We start from the raw sequence: 27148 nt of genomic DNA on the forward strand, positions 1-27148 counted from the left end.
TATCTTGTGTATAAATCCCAGATCTTGTGTATCAATCCCAGATCTTGTGTATCAATCCCAGGTCTTGTATATCAATCTCATAATTTATGTATAATGCACCTAGGAATAATAGTACCCTTAGAGAGTACAACATTGGGGGTGCAGTGTTGGACAGCACTACAGAGGAAAAAGATATGGGGGTACTTATTTTAGATGATTGCAAAATGAGCAAACAGTGTGACCAGGCATTAGGGAAAGCAAAAATAATTCTAGGATGCATCACTAGAGGGATCACCAGCAGGAGGAAGGAGGTTTTGATTCCTCTATATAGTTCTTTCTATCACTATAGGGATCTCCAGCAGGAGAAGGAGATCCTGATACCTCTAAATAGATCTTTATATCTCTAGAGAGGTCACCAACAGGATGAAGGAGATCCTGATTCCTCTATATAGATCTTTATATCACCAGAGGGGCCACCAGCAGGAGGAAGGAGGTTCTGATTCCTCTATAAAGAGCTTTATATCACACTAGGGATCATCGGTAGGAGGAAGGAGGTCCTGATACCTCTATATAGATCTTTATATTACTAGAGGGATCACCAGCAGGAGTAAGGAGGTCCTGATACCTCTATATAGATCTTTATATTACTAGAGGGGTCACCAGCAGGAGGAAGGGGGTCCTTATTCCTCTATAAAGAGCTTTATATCACAATAGGGATCATAGGTAGGACAAAGGAGGTACTGATTCCTTTATATAAATCTATATATCACTAGAGAGGTCACCAGCAGGAGGGAGGATGTCCTGATTCCTGTAAATAGATCTTTATATCACAATAGGGATTGCCGGTAGGAGGAAGAAGTTCCTGATTCCTCTATATAGATATTTATATGATTAGAGGGGTCACCAGCAGGTGGAAGGATTCCTGATTTCTCTATATAGATCTTTATTTAACTAGGGGGGTCACCAGCAGGAGGAAGGAGGTCCTGAGTACTCTATATAAACCTTTATATCACTAGAGGGATCACCAGCAGGAGGAAGGAGGTCCAAATTCCTCTATATAGATCTTTATATTACTAGAGGGGTCACCAGCAGGAGAAAGGAGGTCCTGATTTCCCTATGTAGATCTTTATGTCACTGGAGGGATCACCAGCAGGAGGAAGGAGGTCCTGATTCCCCTATATAGATCTTTATATCACTAGAGGGGTCACCAGCAGGAGGAAGGCGATCCTGATTCCCCTATATAGATCTTTTTATCATTAGAGGGATCACCAGCAGAAGGAAAGAAGTCCTAATTCTGCTATATAGATATTTCTATCACTGGAGGGATCACCAGCAGGTGGAAGGATTCCTGATTTCTCTATATAGACCTTTATATCACTAGAGGGGTCACCAGCAGGAGGAAGAAGGTCCTAATTCCTCTATATAGACCTTTATATCACTAGAGGGGTCCCCAGCAGAAGGAAAGAAGTCCTAATTCCTCTATATATACATTTATATCACTAGAGGGATCACCAGCAGGAGGAAGGAGGTCCTAAGTCCTCTATATAGATCTTTATATCACTAGAGGGGTCACCAGCAGGAGGTCCTGATTCTTCTACAAACTGTAGATCTTTAGTGAGACCTTGTTTAGAATACTGTGTCCAGTTCTGGAGAGTGGAGACCTCACTTACAAAAAGATATTGTGGAGATAGAACAAGTCCAGAGACGGGTAACAGAAATGTTGGAAGGTCCGGAGAATAAAACATGTCAGGAGAGACTTCAGGAACTTAATATGCACACTCTGGAGGAAAGAAGGGAAAGGGAAGACATGACTGAAACCTTTAACCACTTGCCGACCGCTCACATTGAGCCTACTGCGGGAAAGTGGTTCGTTATCGTCCAGCGACATAGACCTACGTCGCTGGACTCCTCCCCTTGTGGGCGGTGCACATGCGCCTCCGGAGGCTCGCTCCCGCTGTATTCAGTCACAGCGGGAGTCGGGCCAGCGGAGGAGCGGCGGTGATCACCGTCACTCTTCCCCGATCGTCGGGGATCGAGTGTGGAGATCCGCCCATTTGTGTAAACAAAGCGGGCAGATTTCCTAAGTGACAGGCAGGGACAGATTGCAGGATTCAGCATAGCTGAACCTGTGATCTGTCCCTGTGTCACACAATCCCCTCCCCCCACACAAGTCAATAAGCACCAGGAATACATTAACCCCTTGATCACCAATAAAAGTTAACCCCTTCCCTGCCAGTGTCATTTTTACAGTAACAGTGCATATTTATAGCACTGATTACTGTAGTAATGTCACTGCTACCCCCAAAAGTGTCAAAAATGTCAGTCAAGGGTCCGATCTGTCCGCCACAATGTTGCAGTCCCGCAAAAAATCGCAGATCGCCGCCATTACTAGGTTAAAAAAAAAACAATATAAATGACAAATTTCCCGTAGTTAGTAGCTGCGATAACTTTTGCGCAAACCAATCAAAATACGCTTATTGCGATTTTTTACCAAAAATATGTAGCAGAAAACAAATTGGCCTAATATGTTAAAAAATTTTGATTTTTAAATTTTTTGGGGGGGAATTTCATATAAAAAAATGTGAAAAATATTGTTATTTTTTTCAAAATTGTCGCTCTTTTTTTGTTTATAGCGCAAAAAGTAAAAATCGCACAGGTGATCAAATACCACCAAAAGAAAGCTCCGTTTGTGGGGAAAAAAAAGAGATAAATTTAATTTGGGTACAGCATCGCATGACCGCGCAATTGTCCATTAAAATAACGCAGTGCCGAATCGCAAAATATGGCCTGGTCAGGAATGGGGTAAAACCTCCCGGTCATAAAGCGGTTAGAAATACGCTCATTGAGAATTTTTTTGTCAAAGACATGCAGCTAAATACATTTTGGCCTAAATATATGACAAAAATTGAATATATTGGATATTTTTTAACTGTCAAAGTATAAAAATATTGTTATTTTTTCAAAATTGTCGCATTTTTTTATTAATATCGCAAAAAATGAAAAGCGCAGAGGTGATCAAATACCCCCAAAAGAAAGCTCTGTTTGTGGGAAAAAAAAGACGTCAATTTCATTTGGGTACGGCGTTGCATGACCGCGCAATTGTCCATTAAAGTAACGCAGTGCTGAATCGCAAAATATGGCCTGGTCAGGAATGGGGTAAAACCTTCCGGTCATAAAGCAGTTAAAAATACACTCATCGAGAATTTTTTTGTCAAAGACATGTAGCTAAATACATTTTGGCCTAAATATATGACAAAAAATTGAGTATATTGGATATTTTTTAACTGTCAAAGTATAAAAATATTGTTACTTTTTCAAAATTGTCGCATTTTTTTTATTAATATCGCAAAAAATAAAAATCGCACAGGTGATCAAATACTACCAAAAGAAAGCTCTGTTTGTGGGAAAAAAGGACGTCAACTTCATTTGGGTATGGCGTTGCATGACTGCGCAATTGTCAGTTAAATTCGCACAGTGCTGAATCACAAAAAGTGGCCTGGACGTAAAGCAGGAAAATCCTCCGGTGGTAAAGTGGTTAAATGCATCAAAGGGGTGAATAAGGTTTAAGAGGGCAGTATTTTCAATATGAAACCTAAATCAAGAACATGGGGACATTACCTCAAACCGACTGGAGGAAAGTTCAAAACTAATCTTAGAAAGTATTATTTTACTGAAAGGGTAGTTGGTGCTTATATAATAGACTTATATAATAGACTTATATAATAGACTTCCAGCAGAGGTAGTGAGTCGGTCAACAATAAGTGGCTTTAAACATGCTTGGGACAAACATAAATCTATGCTCAGACAAAAAAGTTGACAAAAAAAAAAAGCAAAAAAACAAACAAAACAAAACTTGTATAAAAAAAAATAAAAAAATAAAAATGGGCAGACTCGATGGACCACTTGGTTTTTTTTCTGCCGTCACTTTTCTGTGTTTCTATTTATCAATCTCAGATCTTATTTATCAGTCTCAGATCTTGTGTATCAATCTCATATCTTATTTATCAACCAATCTCATATCTTATGTATCAATCTCATATCTTATGTATCAATCTCATATCTTATTTATCAACCAATCTCAGCTCTTATGTATCAATCTCAGCTCTTATGTATCAATCTCAGCTCTTGTGTATCAATCTCAGCTCTTGTGTATCAATCTCATGTCTTATGTATCAATCTCAGCTCTTGTGTATCAATCTCAGCTCTTGTGTATCAATCTCATATCTTATGTATCAATCCAAGATTTTATGTATCAATCTCAGCTCTTGTGTATCAATCTCATATCTTATGTATCAATCTCATATCTTATGTATCAATCTCAGCTCTTGTGTATCAATTTCATATCTTGTGTATCAATCTCAGCTCTTGTGTATCAATCTCATATCTTATGTATCAATCTCATATCTTATGTATCAATCTCAGCTCTTGTGTATCAATTTCATATCTTGTGTATCAATCTCATATCTTATGTATCAATCCAAGATTTTATGTATCAATCTCAGCTCTTGTGTATCAATCTCATATCTTATGTATCAATCTCATATCTTATGTATCAATCTCAGCTCTTGTGTATCAATTTCATATCTTGTGTATCAATCTCAGCTCTTGTGTATCAATCTCATATCTTATGTATCAATCTCAGCTCTTGTGTATCAATTTCATATCTTGTGTATCAATCTCATATCTTATGTATCAATCCAAGATTTTATGTATCAATCTCAGCTCTTGTGTATCAATCTCATATCTTATGTATCAATCTCAGCTCTTGTGTATCAATCTCAGCTCTTGTGTATCAATCTCAGCTCTTGTGTATCAATTTCATATCTTATGTATCAATCTCAGCTCTTGTGTATCAATCTCAGCTCTTATGTATCAATCTCAGCTCTTGTGTATCAATTTCATATCTTATGTATCAATCTCAGCTCTTGTGTATCAATTTCATATCTTATGTATCAATCCAAGATTTTATGTATCAATCTCAGCTCTTGTGTATCAATCTCATGTCTTATGTATCAATCTCATATCTTATGTATCAATCTCATATCTTATGTATCAATCCAAGATTTTATGTATCAATCTCAGCTCTTGTGTATCAATCTCATATCTTAAATATCAATGCCAGGTATAATCCCAGATCTTAAGTATCTCAGATTGTATGTATGTATCCCATATCTTGTGTATCAATCTCAAATCCTGTGTATCAATCTCAGATCTTGTGTATCAGTCCCAAATGTTATGTATCAGTCTCAGATATTATGTATCAATTTTATATTTTAGGTAACAATTTCATATCATATGTATAAATCTCAGATTTTAGGTGTCAATCTCATTCCTTATTTATCAGCCCCAGATCTTAAGTATGAATCTTAGGTCATATGAATGTATCCCAGATCTTATGCATCAATCTCAAACCCTATGTATCAGTCTCAAATCTTATGTATCAATCCCATATCTTATGTTTTAATCTTAGATCTTTGTAACTTTACATATCTTTTTTTGTATCAATTGCTGTAGACATAAGAAGACCTTCTGAATACAGGTCATAGTAAAATAGGTGACCTCTTTTATCACATGGAGCTTCTTCCCCTCCCCCGTGTCCCCATTGTCTTTGTAATTATATGTACACTGCTTGAAGAATTCTTTAGTATTTTAGAACGTTGATTGTTGTTGTCCTGGTACTTCATTCCACTTACAGAATACGAGTGTACGCAGATATTTAAAATACTTATAAAAGCTGAACAACAACATGACTGGAACACGTTGTATTGGTACATGTAAGGTCTTTGACGTCTGTCCTTTTTCCTGTATAGATAAAAAGTTACTGAAGCTTTATTGATAAAAAAAATGATATCTCCCAGTCCATACTTATTCTGGGTCAGTGACTTCACGTATTGCGGCCAGAGGGGTGAGAAAGTTTAGAGATAAATGAGGGTAAGGCATTGGATATAAATTTTGGTAAGAATGAGTTCACATTGGTGGCAGAGGGTCAGTAAAAATAGGCAGAGTAAGAGCGCAACGCTAAAATATAATAACTATAAATCATAAAAGTCCAAATCCACAAAGGTCCATGTGAGAAGTCCAGAGGAGGTAATGATACTAATGCTGGCCATACACTAGCCAAAATATCGGGCAAACTCATTTTGGAAAAATGAAAAATTGGCGGTGAGAGCAGACGATCGTGCCATCATGTAATGACCGAATTTCAAACGATAAATCATTCAATGGACATAAATGAATTCAGTTTGTCACATATACCTAGTGCAAATAGGTCAGCCGAGAAATACATTAACCTCTCAATTTATCGATCGGCTGGCAGATTTTCAAAACCGTTCCTTCGATTTTTGGGCTCTGAAAAGTTGAAAACGATTTTCTATTTGTGCCCATTATCTGGAGGACGATTGGACCAAATGACAGATTTTCGAACGATTTTTCGGCAGGTGTATGGCCAGCATAAGGTGCAGCTACCTAGCATAAGTGTGAGGAGACCACCACCAACACCGATCACACTGCCTCCTACCCTCCAATTTAGACCCTCAAACAAAGGTCAAATACGCAGTGGGCAGCAATCCAGTGATATCTCCAGTATCAATATTCCCTCTCCAGGTTTCTCAATCGTCTCCACCAAGGCTTCCTCAATCGAATGAAGGGACAAAAGAGACACTCCTCATGGTGTAGAAATCCCAAACGGGTTTATAATATAAAAAGGACAACACTCACATTTTAGGGGCCAAACAAACTCCCCTCTTCAGGGCTCTGGTGGTATAGGTGGTAGGACTGATTGATCTGTAATTGGTGAACTACTGGGAGATGTATATTAGTATATATAATTCTTAAAGTAAAACTAAAGGCAAAAACTTTTTTTTTTAGTTTTGGATGCATTGGAGAGTGATTAGAACCCCGGGAAGTTTTTATTGCTGTCTGTACCCCCATTAACCACATAACGTCTGCCCACCGCAGACATACTGCGGCAGGCAGCCGCTGCTGGGCAAAGTGACGTAGGGGTACGTCACTCACTCAGCCGACTGTAGGGGGCGAGCGCGTGCCGCCAGAGGCGCGCTCCCGCCCCTGCTCGTTCACAGGCATCCCCGCGCGAGTGACCGGCGGGTCCGATGTCCACCGGTCACTCGCAATCTCCCGCAGGAGAGGGAGAAAGGCAGGCGGCTGATGTAAACACAAACTCCCTGACGTAAGTGCAGAGACTATGCAATCCTGCTATGTAGGATCATATGTCTCTGTGGTTACATCACAAGCCACGCCCCCCCCCACAGTTAGAATCACGCCCCTAGGGACACACTTAACCCCTTGATCACCAATAAAGTTAACCCCATTCCCTGCCAGTGTCATTTTGACAGTAACAGTGCATATGTATAGCACTGATTACTGTAGTAATGTCACTGGTACTCCCAATAGTGTCAAAAATGTCAGTCAGGGGTCCGATCTGTCCGCCGCAATGTCGCAGTCCCACAAAAAAAAGCCGCAGATCGCCGCCATTACTAGTAAAAAAAAAAAAAAACAATAAAAATGACATAAATCTTTCCCTTAGTTAGTAAATGCAATAACTTTTGCGCAAACCAATCAAAATACGCTTATTTTTTTTACCAAACATATGTAACAGAAAACAAATTGGCCTAAAATGTTAAAAAAAATGTAATTTTTACTTTTTTTTTGAGAATTTTATATAAAAATTTGAAAAATATTGTTATTTTTTCAAAACTGTTATTCTTGTTTTGTTTATAGCGCAAACAACAAAAATCGCACAGGTGATCAAATACCACCAAAAGAAAGCTCTATTTGTGGGAAAAAAAGGACGTTAATTTTGTTTGGGTACAGCATCGCACGACCGCGCAATTGTCAGTTAAAGTCACGCAGTGCCGAATTGCAAAATAGGGCCTGGTCTTTGAGCAGCCAAATCTTCTGGGGCTAAAGTGGTTAAGTAGATTCCCCCTCTCTGTTTGTGCAGTTTACTATTATCATTGAAAGTAAAAGTAAAAGAAAATCCCTAATTTTGGGTTGTCCCCAGAAAAGCAAAAAAAGGGGGAAATCTTCCAATGGGGAAACTAGTTCTAGTGACCTGGGGTTCCCCAAAGAATTCCCTTAATATGCAGAGATTTCCTCTCACTTCCTGTTTGGTTATGGGACAGGAGGTGAAGGGAAATCTCCCCAATGGTACACAGGTAGCGAACAAAACTCTGGCTGGGGTTATAACCCTTTCTTTCTCTATCCAAAAGAGAAAAAAAAGTTTGCCTATAGCTCTACTTTAAGTGTATTTTCTATTATTTCCTATAGGGGTCTCAATGAGTTGTTTGGGTATCTTCCTTAATAAACAAATGCATATTCCCTGTTTTTCGTATGGCTGTCATCAATCTATTTTAGATAGTTATTACCAATTATTTTTGTTTTGCCCCTTCAGTGGTGTTTAAAAAAATAAGGGTCCATTTTATTTTAATTTTATTTATTTTATTTTTTGGGCAATACATTTAGTATTTATAGAGTTAACCATTTCTCAATATGGCCACGATGGATTTGCTGTGATATATTTCCTGTTCTGGGGTTTCTCTTGAGTGTTATTTGGTTGTTGTATATAAGATACATGGCTTTGCGCAGCTTCAGTGCCCCTGATGACGTCACTTCTGACGAAGTGCGTTGGTCGGAGCAGGAAGCCAAGACGTCATTATGCGTGTGAGCACTGCCAAGAATTCTGGGATATGTTGTTTTAATACCCTTTTTAAAGCTTCATGTTTGTAATAAATATATCTGCTGGATTTACACTATGGAAGTGTTGTTTGAATCCCTTACATTTGTAAAGCCTGGATCCTGCTGAGTGTTGTAGTTAGGAACATCTCTTAGGCAATACACCATCTGATGGGCTGATCAGCTGAGGGATATCCAATACAACAAGCAACTTTGCTTATGAGGGTCTCATACATTTTGGTAAGCCTCAGAGTGAATTCCCTCCCCATGATAATGGCTCGACAGGAGGGAGAGTGACCCAATCCCATGCGGGGGGGCTGGAATTGTTAAATATTTCTATATGTGTTTTGAAATTGTTATTGTTGGCACTCTCAATAATCTGTATATAAGAGAGGCTCAGCATAACATTAGTGATGGGCTTTATGTTCGAGTTGAACATAAGTTCGACACGAACACACAGGGCGCTTGGCGGGAAGTTTGCCCACCGATTAGCGCCCCATAATGCACTGCGCGAGTTAATTAACCAAAGCATGCACCTGACCTCTATGCTTCGGCCAATCACAGCACAATGTCCTGCCAGAGCCATGATTGGCCAAAGGCAGCTTGCCTTTAGCCAATCATGGCTCAGGGGCTATGTCCACACCCCACATTATATAAGGCTGCTGCTTACATGGGAGCCCTGTGTAGTGTGCTAGGAGTGGAGATTAAGCAGGGTAGTTAGTGGATTGTGCTTTTATGTTTAACCACTTGCTGACCGCCCGCCGCATATATACTGCGGCAGGCTGGCTCGGCTGCGTGAATTGACGTATGGGTACGTTGGTTCCTGGGAGTGGTGCTGGAGGGCGAGCAGCGGGGATGCCGATCCATGGGGCCCGGCACCCGCGATCGCTCCCCGCTGAGAGAGAAGGACGGGCAGCTGTTGTAAACCCAGCTGACCGCTCTTCTCTCTGAAATTATCACAGAGCGCCTGTGATCCTTCTATATAGGATCACAGGTCTCTATGGTCATTTCAAAAGTCCCTCCCCCCACAGTTAGAAAACACTCCACTAGGCTCACACTTTGATCACCGTTAAACACAGCAGACTGTTGTTCTCTCAGAAATCAATGCAGAGCTCCTGTGTTCCTCCTATTTAGGAACACAGGCTTCTGTGATGATTCCATAAGCCCATCCCCACACAGCTAGAAAACACCCCCTAGGGACACACTTAACCCTTTGATCACCCCTAGGTTAACCCCTTCCCTGCCATTGTCATTATTACAGTGACAGTGCATATTTTTAGCACCGATTACTGTAGTAATGTCACTGGTCCCCCCAAAAGTGTAAAAAATGTCAGTTAGGGGGTCCGATCTGTGCGCCGCAATGTCACAGTCACGCTAAAAAACGCTGATCGCCAGCATTACTAGTAAGATAAATAAATAAATAAAAATAACATAAATCTTTCCACTAATTTGTAGACGCAAAAACTTTTGCGCAAACCAATCAAAATGATTGCGATTTTCTTTACTAAAAATATGTAGCAAAATACAAATTGGCCTAAAAGGATGAAACATTTAGATCTTTTTTTTTTTTTTTTCTGGGAATGTTATATAGCAGAATGTGGAAAATATATATTTTTCCGAATTGTCGCTGTTTTTTTTGTTTATAGTGCAAAAAAAAATTTGCAAGACCGCGCAATTGTAACGCAGTGCCGAATCGCAAGGGGCCGATTCGCAAATAATGGCTTGGTCATTAAGGGGGAAAATCCTTCCGGTCCAGAACTGGTTAATGCAGTCAGTGCAGTGCAGTGTAGAGTAGGGCTGATTCTTGTACCACCACCAACACCCGATGCCCAATTTTTCTGCACCTGTACATGTAATTTCAATTTTTTTTTCCTAATTTTTTTTAAATTTTTAACAGCAGGGTGGTTCCTGCAACCACTAGGGATGGGTGAACGGTTTGGGCCGAGCATAAGTTTGGCTTAAACATCGCCCATTCAGGGATGTTCGCCCACGGAGCGCACAGTCAATAGGTTGTTAAGGCCTCCCTGCTGTGAGACGAATTTAAAAAAATTATTGTAAAAAGAAAATGTAAATTAAAAATAAATCAGGGTAAAAACAGCTTTGGGGGACCGTTTGGGTCTTGTATGATTTTTAAGGGGAACCCTATGACAGAATTAAGAAAAAAAACGGCGTGGGGTCCCCCCCAAAATCCATACCAGACCCTTATCCGAGCATGCAGTCCGGCAGGCCAGGAAAGAGGGGAGGATGAGCGAGGATGTGGAGGATGCTTTGGGGTGCCCTATTCGCGGTTTGACAGCTTTTATATAGGGAATTAGCGGGGCCACAGTGGTGACGTCACCCGACAGCCCTGCCCCTCGCAACGTCACCGATCCGGCATGCACCAGTCCGTGACGTCAGACGGAGGCGGGACCACCCAGTGACGTCACTGGTGTGGCCCTGCCCATTCCCTATATAAGAACTGTCAAACTGTGAATAGATAGTCTGCTGGAAGCGTTCACCGAGAGCGGAGGTTTTTTTTTTTCTTTTCTCGGGTCTGGCGGGCAGCGTGATTGACGATAGATTTACATCGGGGGACACAATTTTTTTTATCTTCAAATAAAGGACTTGTCAAAAACTGTCTTATGTGGTTTTTTTTGTACACTTTTTTGGTGAATGGGTAGGGGTACGATGCCCATTTACATAGGGGGGAGCGGGATCTCAGGGCCCCCTTGTTAAAGGGGGCTTCCAGATTCGGTTAAGTCTCCCACCCGCAGATCCTGACAACCACAGCCCAGGGTTGTCGGGAAGAGGCCCTTGTCCCCATCAACTGGGGACAGGGTGCTTTGGGTTGGGGGGGCAGGGTCCCCCCACCCCAAATCAACCACCCCCCTATGTTGAGGGCCTGTGGCCTGGTATTATTCAGGAGGATGGGGGCGTTCACTCGTCCCCTCCCCTTTGCTGATCTGCCAGGCTGCATGCTCGGATAAGAGTCGGTAATGGATTTTGGGGGGGACAAAATTCTGGTGCGGGGTTCCCCTTAAAGTCCACACCAAACCCGAAGGGCCTGGTATGGACTGGGGGGGGGGGGGGGATGACCCTAAGTAGTTTTTTTCTTTTTTTTTTATCTGTATTCCCGGGAGCCGACATTACATTACAGCCGCGAGCAACTTTAAATGACACTTTTCCCTTTAGAAATGTCAGTATTGCTGCAGCAGGCTCCATACATCGTACAGATGCACCACTTTACAGGCACATTAAGGGGACCCACCAGGCACGATATTTAAAGGAATTTTTCACTTTTATTGTTTCACTTTAAGCATCATTAAAATCACTGCTCCTTTAAAATTGATCGTTGTGAAAACATTTTTTGCATTGATACATGTCCCCCAGGGCAGTACCCTGGTCCCCATACACTTTTTATGGAAATAACTTGCATATAAGCCTTTAAAATTAGGACTTTTGGTTTTTTATGTTCGTGTCCCATAGACTTTAATAGGGTTTGAATGTTCGCTAGAACTTTTATCCTATTCGAGATATTTTGGTGCGAACCGAACAGGGGGGGGGGGGGGGGTGTTCGGCCCATCACTACATAGTCACATCCTACAACACCGCACAAAGGCGCCCCAGCTCCTTATCACCACATCCACACATCGAGCAATAGTTACAACACATAGGTGTCAATTGGCCCCAAGTACCCTTTTTTGTCCTTCTTTCTGAAGGAGCAACAATGCAAAAAATCACTAAAATCTCACAAATGTTTTAAAGCTGAAACCCTTCATGCAAAAACTTTCTTCTAAGTAAATTCCTTCATAGCCAGAAAGGATACAAATCCACTTTGCGTGCACCCAGATTTCACCTTGAAAAAATAGCAGTGACATCATCACCGTACTGTCATCCTGCACAAGGAGAGAGAGCAGAGCTGTGGGAGGAGCCCAGCAGGCTCCACCCCCTACAGGCTGCCTGCAGAAAACTTCAAGAGAGGGCGGAGACAAGACCAGTCACCGTTCACAAGGAGAGAGAGCAGAGCTGTGGGAGGGGCCCAGCAGACTCCACCCACTATAGGCTGCCTGCAGAAATTACAGGAGGGGGTGGAGACAAGACCAGTCTCCCTGTACAAGGAGAGAGAGCAGCAGTGAGCGGTCTTTATTACTGGAAGTCACACACTGAAATACTGCACAGATCTGAAATAAATACACGAAGCTCACAGAGATTCAAAAATACCCATGATGAATGTATTTAGATGATATTTGCTTATCCTGGAGTTCACTTTTACCCCTTGACACCGACGTTGGACTGGACTTTTTTCTATGGGGACGCATATGTGCGTATCTCGCTTTGTTGGAGTGTGCCGCACAGCGAGCTTCCAGCACAGATACCGGGGTCTCACCGACAGTCCCGGTCCCCGTACTAACGATCAGGACCCAGAACTCCCGATTCCGGGTCACCTGATCGCTGTGATAGCCTCTGATTGGTTACCACAGTGATCAGTTACTGTAAAGCCCGCCCCTGTGTTTCTCTCTCTGTGGGCTTTTTTTCAGCAGGAACGAACGTGGGAGAATGCAGTTTCGGCACCTCCAGGACTGAATGTATGTAAGTAAGTATGGGTTCAGGGTCTATTGATGCTAGCTGCTGGGGGGGTCTATTATTGCTGGAGGGGATCTGTTTTTGCTGGGAGGGGGTCTATTGTTGCTGATGGGAGATCTACTGTTGCTGGGGTGGGTCTTACGTTGCTGGAGGCCAGTTGTTGCTAGGAGGGATCTAGTGATGCTGGCTGCAGGGAAATCTGTTGTTGCTGCTGGGGGGGTCTATTGGGGCTGGAGGAGGGAGTATATTGTTGCGGGTGGTCCATTGTTGCTAGGTGGGTCTACTGTTGCTTGCTGCATGGGATCCATTTTACTTCTTTTTTTGTTATCATTAACAAATTCCATACAAATTACCTAGTACAGCAATTGTTACTTAGTTCTGTATTCTCTAAAAGGGGCGGTACTGGGGGGGTGGGTAGGGGGTGGATCCAAGGAATGGTGCAGACAAGGGGGTGATTTACAAAAGGAGAGTTCCTGCACCTGTTGTCTGAGAAAGAAAGCCCTGGGAAAATACATTGTACCTCTCTCTCCTTGCAGAGAGGAAAAAAAAAAGTGTGTATAAAAAAAATAAAAATAAATAATTGATGAAAAATAAAAGAAAAAATACCTTGATCAAGGTTTGATCTAGGTCGGTTCCAGGGTCAGTATGTAAGTAAGGGTCAAAGGTCAGGGTCAGTATATTTTATATGTTTTTTTTAGTGTCGGTGTGCTTTGGGGAGGGGGGGGTGCGAAGCAAAATGTGCACTATTGTTTCTGAGCTGTACTATGGGTACAAACTAGTGATCGACCGATATCGTTTTTTTAATGCCGATACCGATATTTTGGTCATCTGATATCGGTATCGGCCGATATTGGCCGATATTTTCAGATATTTAAATTTTTTTTTTTTTCACAGGTACTGTTGTGGAGGGTCCAGAAAAAAAGAATGATGCTGAGCACCCTGCTCCTGCGCTCAGAACCAGGTCCTCAGACTGCCTTAATCTTGGAACTCACACTTGGCATCCCATAAGGCTAAGCCTTGCTGCCCTCTAAGGCCGGGGTGGTCGAAAACACTGTAAATACAAACATAAAGAAAGGGCGCACCAGCCTAGCGCATTATCCTCAGCGGGCTTTTTAATAACATAAGTTAAAATCAACTACTCACAAACATGCGTGATAAACCAGCATATCCATTCCAAAGAGCAGCATCAAATGGAAAAGTCCAATGTCTCATGTAGACGGAGGGCTGACGCGTTTCGAGGCCGTGCCTCTTCCTCACTATCGGGCAAAGTGCATATCGGCTCCCGAAATATCGGTGTTGCCGATAATCAGTCAATCCCTAATACAAACAACACCTAACATACACATATGTGGTATCGGCAGGAGCGGGAGCATTTTTTTTTTTGGATGTTCTTTGGTGGTAGGTTATGGTAGTAACAAGAAATAAACAGCTACATTTTTAAAAAAATGTTTTTTTTTTTTTACTATTTTGGGCCAGTTTTTCTTTAAAAAACAAAAAATCAGGAGATATTTATAACCGTTTACCACCAAATAAAACCCAAATTTGTCCTGTAAAAAACACAATATAATCCACCTGGATACACGAAGTAGTTGTGATGCTATGTACGGTTTTACCAACACATGTCAAAGTTGCAAAATTGTGCTTAGGCATTAAGATTTGTTTTACCCTTAGGTGTGAATGGGGTTAGGAGAGTTCACCTGAGTAATTCACGCCTGAATGTGGATGATATGACCCCCGGGTTGGCTCTCTTACCTCCTGTCCTTGGCTGGTCTGCATGGCCGCAGTGCTCCACGAAGTATGCCGGAATATTCCGGAGCACAGAAGACGGGTCCCCCCGGCCTCCCTGGTGTTGGCATCTTCCACCGAGCTGATGGAAGTCCCAGCAGGAGATGCCAGAGGCGGCTTTACATGTAACTCAGAGATACGTCACATGTGCAGACAATGCGGCTTCATTACGTGACGCGACCCCCCCAGACACCCACCGAGGGCCACATTAATGAACCTGTCATCTCCAACCTGGAGAACGCTGAGCTTTAATCATTCACTCCACCCCCGCCTACAGATCTGCGGCCACCCCCCTCATCTATGGGGAGCGCTTTGCATACCAGACATCAAGTTGTGTGAGCTTAACGGACCCATAATCCCCAACAACGAACGTCTCTTATCTGCCCCCTTCTGGGCCCATAAATCTCCCATTGGAAACATTTCATTATATCTCATTAATAAGAGCAAAAAAAATAAAAATATCTGTTGATCCCGCCAGAAATTCCATGAGCTGATAACTTCCTGCGCTCTCTGCCTGTGCTGCACCCTTATCAGTTACATTGTTTTTAGCTCCTGATGTGAACTACAGAACACCTCCACTTCCCCCCTGTGTTAAAGTGATAAGGAAAGGATGGTGGTGCTCTGTAGTCCTACACGTGTGATAAGACTGCTAGTTACAGTGCAATGAGTAAACGGTGTTACCTTAGGATAGGAAATACACCAAATTTAAACTTGAGCCCCCCCCCCTTTACATCAGAGTCCCCATCAAAGTCTCTTTTACATCAGAGTTCCCCCTTTTATGAAGGTTCCCATTAGAGTTTACCCTTACACCAGAGTCTCCCTTACATCAAGGTCCCCATCAAAGTCTCATTACATCAGAGTCCTCATTGGGGTCCCCCTTATATAAAAGTCTGCCCTTACGTGAGAGTCCTTATCAGAGTTCCCATTTACATAAGAGCCCCCATCAATCAGAGTCCCCCTTACATCAGGGTTCCCATCAAAGTCCCTCTTACATCAGTGCCCCCTTTACATCAGTGTCCCCCCCCCCTTACATTAGAATCCTTATCAGGGCCCCATTAAATCAGAGTACCCATTGTGGTCCCCTTTACATGAGAGTCCCCATTGCGGTCCCCCCTTACACCAATTAACCTCCCCCCCCCCTTACATCACAGTCCCTATCAAAGTCCCCCATATATTAGAATCAAAATCAGAGCCCCATTACATCAAAGTCCCAATCAGAATCCCCCTATCAGATTCCCCTCCTACATTACAATCCCTTTCAAAGTCCCCCTTAAATTAGGGTCCCCATCAAAGTCCCTCTAACATCAGGGGCCCCATCCAAGTCCCCTTTACATTAGGATCCCCATCAAAGTCCCCCTTACATTAGGCTCCCCATCAATGTCCCTCTTACATTAGGGTCCCCATAAGAGTCCCCCTTACATTAGGGTCCCCATAAGAGTCCCCCTTACATTAGGGTCCCCATCAGAGTCCCCCTTACATTAGGGTCCCCATCAATTTCCTTCTTACATCAGAGTCCCAATCAAAGTCCCCATTAAGGCCCCCCTTACATGAGAGTCCCCTATCAGATTCCCGTGCTATATTAGGGTCCCCATCAAAGTCCCCCTTTCATCAGGATCCCCATCAAAGTCCCCCTAACATCATGATCCCCATCAGAGTCCCTCTTAACATAAGAGTCCCCTATCAGATTCCTCTCCTACATTAGGGTCCCCATCAAAGTCCCTATCAAAGTCCTTCTTACATCAGGGTCCCCATCAATGTCCCCCTTTCATCAGGATCCCAATTAAAGTCCTACAAACAAAAAACAAAGAAAGGACGCACCGGCGTAGCGCATTATCCTCAATAAAGCTTTATTAATAACAGATAAAAATATATCTACTCACAAACATATGTTGTAAGCCAACATATCGGATTCAGATGACAGAGTCCATCATAGTGCAGTCCACAGTCATGATAATTAACGGCTAACGCGTTTCAAGGCTTCGCCTCTTCATAAGAGCCATTGTTATGATACAATGTAACAATATTTCTGAATGTTATAAACCTTATTATATTTCAATTTGATGGAATTAGTGAATACTGGAAAGTAACAAATGTCTTATGTGATTTTTGAAGGACTTCTCTAAGTCATTTGGACTTCCAACTAGTCCACTGCTGGAGCCCAACAGGAGAGATACAATGTAACATAACCTCCAGAACCCCCTATCAGGCTACAAGATTGTGGAATTCTCTACCACAAGAGGTGGTTTCTGTGGGAAGTATGGTGGCTTTCAAAAGACTCTTAGACGTACATCTCAAGGATCAGAACATTCAGGGGTATGCGAGATGATTACGGCCACACACACCTACACAGGTTGAACTGGATGGACTGTTGTCTTTATTCAACCTCACCGACTATGTAACTATGTAACCCAATTAGAGGAGTAAGAATCACTGGCGCTCTGGCTTTCATCTTCTGCAGGCTCACAATAGTCAGGACAATAAAGAAGCCAGAAACACTGTAAATACTGCTAAAAGTCCATCCATTTATTAGGAGACAAGGAGATACAAATTCAGTGGAGGAAACGCTGAAACGCGTTAGCTTCCATCACTGGATTTATATCTGCTTTGTTTACCCAAAAAATGTTTTCTAGCAACATTTACCATGTTGCCAGCTTCTTTGTTGAACTAAACCTTTTTTTTTTTGGATAGAACGAAGAAGAATTAGACCTCCTATCAGGTTTTTATTGTTCTCTCTATCTTTGTTAGAGAAATTCATCCTCTCTATTTGTCCTGTTGCTGACCAGGCCTTTTCCTGACACTCCTTCAGGAAAAAAACCTGTATTTTTTGCTAGACAATCACTTAGAATCCCCAAACATTATATACAGTATTTCACAGAAGTAAGTACACCCCTCACATTCCTGTAAATATTTTATTCTATCTTTTCATGTGACAACACTGAAGAAATGACACTTTGCTACAATGTAAAGTAGTGAGTGTACAGCTTGTATAACAGTGTAAATTTGCTGTCCCCTCAAAATAACTCAAAACACAGCCATTAATGTCTAAACCGCTGGCAAAAAAAGTGAGTACACCCCTAAGTGACAATGTCCAAATTGGGCCCAAAGTGTCAATATTTTGTGTGGCTGCCATTATTTTCCAGCACTGCCTTAACCCTCCTGGGCATGGAGTTCACCAGAGCTTCACAGGTTGTCACTGGAGTCCTCTTCCACTCCTCCATGATGACATCACGGAGCTGGTGGATGTTAGAGACCTTGCGCTCCTCCACCTTCTGTTTGAGGGTGCCCCACAGATGCTCAATATGGTTTAGGTGTGGAGACATGCTTGGCCAGTCCATCACCTTTACCCTCAGCTTCTTTAGCAAGGCAGTGGTCGTCTTGGAGGTGTTTGGGGTCATTACCATGTTGGAATATTGCACTACGGCCCAGTCTCTGAAGGGAGGGGATCATGCTCTGCTTCAGTATGTCACAGTACATGTTGGCATTCATGGTTCCCTCAATGAACTGTAGCTCCCCAGTGCTGGCAGCACTCATGCAGCCCCAGACCATGACACTCCCACCACCATGCTTCACTGTAGGCAAGACACACTTGTCTTTGTAATCCTCACCTGGTTGCCACCACACACGCCTGACATCATCTGAACCAAATAAGTTTATCTTGATCTCATCAGACCACAGGACATGGTTCCAGTAATCCATGTCCTTAAGCTGGATACACACGATCCAACTTTTGTTGGTAGATTTCCTTCAGATTTACCTTTTCTATGTAGTGCAAGGGCCCATATTATATGGTTTTGGTAAGTCTAAAGGAAAAAGTCTTCAGAAAATCTTATAGTGTGTATGGCCCATTAGTTTGCTTGTCTTAAGTACACCCCTATTTTTTAGGAGAGACCCTAGAGAATAAAATGGCGGTCGTTGCAAGTTTTTTATGTCACATGGTTTTTGCACAGCGATTTTCAAATGCAATTTAAAAAAAGAAATACTCTTTAATGAATTTAAAAAAAAAAAAAAACACAATATATACCCTAATTATTTTTTCTAAAATATTAAAGATTTTACACGAGTAAATGGATAGCTAACATGTCATGCTTCAAAATTGTGCACAGCTGTGGAATGGCACCAAACTACGGTACTTAAAAATCTCCATAGGTAACATTTTGAAAATTTCTACAGGTTATCAGTTTAGAGTTTAAGAGATCTAGTGCTAGAATTATTGCTCTCGCTCTGACATTCGTGGCGATACCTCACATGTGTGGTGTGAACACCGTTTACATATGTGGGCATGACCTTCAAATGCATTCACCACTGCACAGGGGGATAGGGGCGCTTAAAAAAAAAATGTTAATTATTTATTTTATTAATTTCTTTTTTTGTTTTTACACTGTCTCTTAAAACAAAAATTACCTTTATTGCTATCACAAGGAATGTGCCTTGGGATAACAATACAACATCACAGGTCCTGTTTATGGAGAGATGTGAGGGTCTAACAGACCCCAGATCTCTCCTCTACCCTTAAAAGCAAAATATAAAAAATGTGATCTTTTGTCTAACCAAGTGATGACATGGTGGCGCTCTGGTCCTCCTAGACCATAGAGATGAATGGAGGCCATCTTTCCTTCACTCATCTCTATGCCTAGCCACCAGTGCTGGATCAGTTCAGCCAGGTAAGCCCATGAACCACCGGAAAGTGATGGGGTTGATCCATCCCGCCGTTTCCAAAAGCGTTCAAGCAACGAATGTGCTGCTTGGACCACTTTAATCAGGTCCTCTTTATGGAGAGATCTGGGGGACTAAAAGACCCCAGATCTCTTCTCTAACCTTAAAAGCAAAATATCGAAAAAAAAAAAAAATGTGATCTTTCGTCTAACCAAAAGTGACGACATGGTGTCGCTCCGGTCCTCCTAGACCATAGAGATGAGTGGAGGCCATCTTTCCTTCGCTCATCTCTATGCCTAGCCACCAGTGCTGGATCAGTTCAGCCAGGTAAGCCCATGAACCACCGGAAAGTGATGGGGTTGATCCATCCTGCCGCTTCCAAAAGCGATCAAGCAGCGAATGTGCCGCCTGGACCACTTTAATCGGGTCCTCTTTATGGAGAGATCTGGGGGACTAAAAGACCCCAGAACTCTTCTCTACTCTTAAAAGCAAAATATTGAAAAAAAATGTGATCTTTTTGCTTTAAAAAAAATGGCCTCGTTTACATTTACAAAAGTGATGACATGGCGTCTCTCCGGTCCTCCTAGACCAGTGATGGTGAACCTTGGCACCCCAGATGTTTTGGAACTACATTTCCCATGATGCTCAACCACACTGCAGAGTGCATGAGAACAAACATGGGAAATGTAGTTCCAAAACATCTGGGGTGCCAAAGTTCACCATCACTGTCCTAGGCCATAGAGAGGAGTGGAGGCCATCTTTCCTTCGTTCATCTCTATGCCTACCTGCCAGTGATGGGAGGGTGGGGTTACCCATCCTGCTGCTTCTAAAAGCGATCCAGCAGCGAATGTGCCGCTTGGATTACTTTTATCAGAAAGATCGGCAAATGAGGAAAAAATAATACTGGGGTTATGACCACACCTCCCAAATTTTTGAGATGGGAATGAGGGACACCGATGTAGGCAAAGGACACACACTCCTGCCCCGCCCCTTTAAAGGAGAATTACACCCAAAAAAATGATTGGTTAAATCCACAAGCTTTTTCTTTTTACCACTACTTTTCCTTTATATTGGCTTTTGAAATTTACAAATGCAGCAATTTAGAAATTGGATGAAAGGTTTAGCCCTAGGAAACACTTTTTGAAAAATAAAAAGTGCATTTATATTAAACTATATAGATCAGACCAAAATGAGGGAAAAATGAGGAGGAAAGAGGGACTTTGTTCCAAATCAGGGACAGTTGGGCGCTATGTATGGCATCTAGCTGCAGTATAAAACCTCAAAGTAATGACGTATTTTCCCGGTTAGGCGGTCAACAAGTGATTATGAAAGTAGAAAAAAACCCTAAATTTAGAGATGAAATTGTCCAGTTGGGACCAGTGGCGGCCTGTCCATTGGGGGCGCAGGAGTGCCGCCCCCCCCCCCCCCATCCATGGATTCCAATGGGGTTTTTTTTTTTGAAGCACGTGATTAGAGCCAGAGACTCTAATAGGCTTCAAAAAAGGGTGGGCTCGGGGCGCAGAGCACTGTGCCCCGAGCCCACCCAGTTGTGTGACAATAGCGAATGAACATTCGCCATTGTCACACAGATTCTCCTCCCGGCCACCCAGGAAGCGGCTCCTGAGACCCATTTCCCGATTGGCCGAAAGGAGAAGCCATGCTATTGGCCAAGGAGGACCATGGTGACGCAGGGGAAGCCGTCCCACGGAGAAGACTGAGGGGATGCCGCTACCGCCTGCTCTTCACATGTCCAGGGTTAGTGAGCCGGCAACCGGGGGGTATGGTGTGTGGGCTGGAGCTGGTGTGGTCCGGGGGGGGGGGGAGGATGGGGTATGGTGTGGTCCATCTGCCGCCCCCCCCTTCCCCCGGCCCATGGAGCACCAGCCACCACTGATGGGGACACTACTTCTGGTGACAACCGGGGATTTTCCTCTCACTTCCTGTTTCGGCTATGGGACAGGAAGTGAAAGGGAAATCTCCCCAATGGGACACAGAAAAAAAAACTGACGGGGGTTATAAACCTCTATTACTCTATCTAAAAAGAAAAAAAGGCTTGCCTTTAGTTCTCCTTTAACCCCCTCCTGAGCAGAAGCTATGATTGTGCCAGTGTATCGGGGGTTAACAGAGGGGGCCATTGGCTGTAAGCTCCAGGCCATGTTTCGCCCTCTGGATGGTTCTCTTAGTAACACTAATCATCACAAACTCCATCCACCACAACAATAGCATTGTTCCCAGAGAGGAGGTCATATCTCATTACAGGACGTCAATCAGCCACCTGCCAGACACAATAGACTGCAACACTTCAATAGCTGCGGGAAAAACTGACACCCGTCACCAGAACAACACCGCACCGCCAAAGAGGGCATCTGCCTATGGCACAACTCTGATGGGACACGGCTCTTATCTCTGTACAGAGGGACGCTTTTCTCTTTAAACTCATTTTAAAAAATGGATGACTACAAATTTACTGAGACAGGGAAGAGCAATTCCCAAATACCCAGCACTTAGTACATATAGAACTGAAAGGGTTCACCCCTGGGAACCATTTACCCTCTCTGCCTATTATGGGGGGCTTCCACCATCCCTGTGCTGAGTTCCCGGGTCTGTACACCCACTGTGCCCATTATGAGGGGTTCCCACCATCCCTGTGCTGAGTTCCCAGGTCTGTACCCCTGCTGTGCCCATTATGAGGGGTTCCCACCATCCCTGTGCTGAGTTCTCGGGTCTGTACACCTGCTGTGCCCATTATGAGGGGTTCCCACCGTCCCTGTGCTGAGTTCCCGGGTCTGTACACCTGCTGTGCCCATTATGAGGGGTTCCCACCGTCCCTGTGCTGAGTTCCCGGGTCTGTACCCCTGCTGTGCCCATTATGAGGGGTTCCCACCATCCCTGTGCTGAGTTACGGGGTCTGTACACCTGCTGTGCCCATTATGAAGGGTTCCCACCATCACTGTGCTGAGTTCCTGGGTCTGTACACCTGCTGTGCCCATTATGAGGGGTTTCCACCATTTAGATACACTAATAAAAGTCTCCATGACATGTGATCGCAGCAGTAATAGTCCCGGATTCCTGACCCTCTACACACCAGATGTGATCATTGTTACTGTAGACACGATGGCGTGTTGTTCTTACACAATAATCTTCATATTAGAGGACAGCCGTACTCTGAGGTCACTTCTATTACTACACCTACAGACCAAGAAATATCCAAAACATCACCGATTACCATTCTTTCCCTGTGAGAGGTTGATTTCATAGGCTAAGACTGATGTAAACAGAGCTTTGTTACTACTGACCCCTGCACTCTGTGTATTACCCTACTACTGCCCCCTGCACTCTGTGTATTACCTACTACTGCCCCCTGCACTCTGTGTATTAATTACTACTGTCCCCTGCACTCTGTGTATTACTTACTACTCACCCCTGTGCTCTGTGTATCATTACTACTGACCCCTGTGCTCTGTGTATTATTACTACTGACCCCTGTGCTCTGTGTATCATTACTACTGACCCCTGTGCTCTGTGTATCATTACTACTGACCCCTGTGCTCTGTGTATTATTACTACTGACCCCTGTGCTCTGTGTATCATTACTACTGACCCCTGTGCTCTGTGTATTATTACTAATAACCCCTGTTCTCTGTGTATTACTTACTACTGTCCCCTGTACTCTGTGTATTACTTACCACTGACCCCTGCTCTCTGTGAATTACTTACTACTGACCCCGGCACTCTGTGTATTACCTACTACTGACCCCGGCACTCTGTGTATTACCTACTACTGACCCCTGCACTCTGTGTATTACCTACTACTGTCCCCTGCACTCTGTGTATTACTTACTACTGTCACCTGCACTCTGTGTATTACTTACTATTCACCCCTGTGCTCTGTGTATTATTACTACTCACCCCTGTGCTCTGTGTATTGCTTACTACTGTCCCCTGCACTCTATGTATTACTTACTACTGACCCCTGTGCTCTATGTATTACTTACTACTGACCCCTGCACTCTGTGTATTACTTACTACTCACCCCTGTGCTTTGTGTATTATTACTACTAGCCCCTGTGCTCTGTGTATTGCTTACTACTGTCCCCTGCACTTTGTGTATTATTACTACTGACCCCTGCGCTCTGTGTATTACTTACTGCTGACCCCTGCTCTCTGTGTATTACTTACTACTGACGCTGGCACTCTGTGTATTACTTACCACTGACCCCTGCTCTCTGTGTATTAATTACTACTGACCCCTGTACTCTGTGTATTACTTACTACTGATCCCTAAACTCTGTGTATTGCTTGATACTGGTCCCTGCACTTTGAGTATTACATACTACTGATCCCTGCACTTTGTGTATTACATACTACTGATCCCTGCACTCTGTGTTTTACTTACTACTGACCCCTACGCTCTGTGTATTGCTACTACTGACCTCTGCACTCTGTGTATTGCTTACTACTGCCCCTGACTCCCTGTGTATTACTTACTACTGCCTCCTGCACCCTGTGTATTACTTACTACTGATCCATGTACTCTGTGAACTACTTATTACTGACCCCTGCACTCTGTGTATTACTTACTACTGATCCCCACACTCTGTATATTGCTTACTATTGGTCCCTGCACTTTGAGTATTACATACTACTGATCCCTGCACTCTGTGTTTTACTTACTACTGACCCCTGCGCTCTGTGTATTGCTACTACTGACCTCTGCACTCTGTGTATTACTTACTACTGATGCCTGCGCTCTGGGTATTACTTACTAATGATTCCTGCAAGCTCTGTATTACTTACTACTGTCCCCTGCACTCTGTGTATTACTTACTACGGATCCCTGAACTCTGTGTATTACTTACTACTGATCCCTGCGCTGTGTATTACTAACTTTTGTCCTCTGAGTATTACTTACTACTGACTCCTGCACTCTGTGTATTACTTACTACTGACTCCTGCACTCTGTGTATTACTTACTACTGACTCCTGAACTCTGCATTACTACTGACCTCTGAACTATACATTGCTTACTGCTGACCCCTGCACTGTATATTACTGCTAAACAAAAGTGCTGTGACAGGCATGTTACAATGAGTAGTGAATGGGGCATTTAGGAACACTATTTAAAATAATGTTGCCAATTTTATAGTTTGTTCTGTTGTTATTTTATATATATATATATATATACTGTATTGTACATCTGTATATGATAACAAAAATAACGAACATATTTGGGTTTAATAAAGTAGTTGAGAATCTTCACACAATAAACTACTACTATAGGAGTATTCGCTTGAATTATCCAATCATGTGCAAATGAAAGATGTGAGCGAGAATTTCCTTTTCACAGGACCGGATAACTGAATATTCATCTCATTTGTCATCATTCTGATGACATCACATGATGCGATTGTAGTTCAGGCCGGTGGAGAAATTAATTAAATTTTGGAATTTGTTGGATAATTCGGATTGGGGTAAGGAATGGACCAGAATTTTGTTCCAATCATTAATTCAGATGCGAAGGACGTCAGTCGATATTGTCCAATCAGCTCATTCCATTTCTCCGGATGGGTTGGAACAGCCCCCGAAAATATTGAATCCTTCCAATTTGAATCGGTTCGATTCGATAATATCTCTAATATAGAGCAATCTTCCAGAAAGACTGCAACATTTTTGCGAATCCACCCGGACCGACGAATACAACGGAATGAATGCCGAAAGCGGATCGGTTCAACATAACCAATGTAATGAACTGAAATTCTTTAATAAACAAATGCATCCGAAATGAAAGGAACATTTCCAGCCTGCAGGTGACTGCCAGCGTTTTATTTTGAGCAATTTTTTGTGTGCGTGTAAATGAACACTTTAGCAGCGTATTGGAAGTGTATTGATGCGGGTTCAAGCTTCTGACATTTTCGTTTTAGCCAATGGAAAGCAGTTGGGGGAGAAGACCGGTTCTTATAGGTTCCAAATACACACAAAAACCAGCTTGTTCTGTGCATTTACAGGCCCTCTTATTATAATGTCTATGGTAGGGGTCTCCGAACTGCGGCGCTTGGGGCAATGATGGGGCACTATTCCTCCCACTGACACCAACAACGGGGCACTATTCCTCCCACTGATACCAATGATGGGGCATTATTCCTCCCACTGACACTAATGTTGGGGCACTATTCCTCCCACTGACACCAATGATGGGGCACTATTCCTCCTACTGACATCAATGATGGGGCACTATTCCTCCCACTGACACCAATGATGGGGCACTATTCCTCCCACTGACATCAATTATGGGGCACTATTCCTCCCACTGACACCAATGATGGGGCACTATTCCTCCCACTGATACCAATGATGGGGCATTATTCCTCCCTCTGACACTAATGATGGGGCACTATTCCTCCCACTGACACCAATGATGGGGCACTATTCCTCCTACTGACACCAATGATGGGGCACTATTCCTCCCACTGACACCAATTATGGGGCACTATTCCTCCCACTGACACCAATGATGGGGCACTATTCCTCCCACTGACACCAATGATGGGGCACTATTCCTCCCACTGACACCAATGATGGGACACTATTCCTCCCACTGACACCAATGACGGGACACTATTCTCCCCACTGACACCAATGATGGGACACTCTTCCTCCCACTGACACCAATGATGGGACACTATTCCTCCCACTGACACCAATGACGGGACACTATTCCCCCCACTGACACCAATGATGGGACACTCTTCCCCCCACTGACACCTATGATGGGGCACTATTCCTCCCACTGACACCAATGACGGGACACTATTCCCCCCACTGACACCAATGATGGGACACTCTTCCCCCCACTGACACCAATGATGGGGCACTATTCCTCCCACTGACACCAATGATGGGGCACTATTCCTCCCACTGACACCAATGACAGGACATTATTCCTCCCGCTGACACCAATGATGGGGCATTATTCAATCCACTGACACCAACGATGAAGCAAAATCCCTCCTAATTAAACAAACGATTGGGCACTATTGCTCCCACTGACACCAATGATGGGGCCCTATTCATTCAATTAACATTTTCTATTCCCACTGGACACATCCCGGCCCCCCTCTAAAGTCTGAAGGAAACTAAACTAGCCCTTTGTTTAGAAAGTTTGGAGACCCCTGTTCTATGGGGTCAAAAACACCAAATAATGCTTCAGAAGTAGCTCAGGTTCCTTTTTGTAGTGTCAGACATCGAGCTACACGGACTCCAGCGTTCATATGTGAATGGCCCTCATTTATAAATTTGGGGTTTTGTTTGTTGAGCTTTATGGAGGTCAGATGTGAATAGGACCCCCGATTAGTGTGAGGACTATTATCTCTTCCTATGATACTTATTTTGCAACATTGTATTATACAGGATTTATATACAGTATCTCACAAAAGTAAGTACACCCCTCACATTTCTGTAAATATTTTATTCTATCTTT

General features: G+C 43.2%; 1 protein-coding gene across 1 annotated transcript in view; it reads right to left on the minus strand.

The window, feature by feature from the left end:
• The window catches only part of GPR156 (G protein-coupled receptor 156), a 75012-nt gene extending 59975 nt beyond the window's left edge, over positions 1 to 15037 (minus strand). The window contains exon 1 of the mRNA XM_082247645.1: positions 14986 to 15037. The gene's annotated coding sequence lies outside the window, so the exon portion shown is untranslated. The remainder of the gene's footprint in view (positions 1 to 14985) is intronic.
• Positions 15038 to 27148: the final 12111 nt, after the last annotated feature.

The sequence above is a fragment of the Pelophylax lessonae genome, assembly GCF_965119305.1.
Source record: "Pelophylax lessonae genome assembly, chromosome: 2".
Classification (NCBI taxonomy): Eukaryota; Metazoa; Chordata; class Amphibia; order Anura; family Ranidae; genus Pelophylax; species Pelophylax lessonae.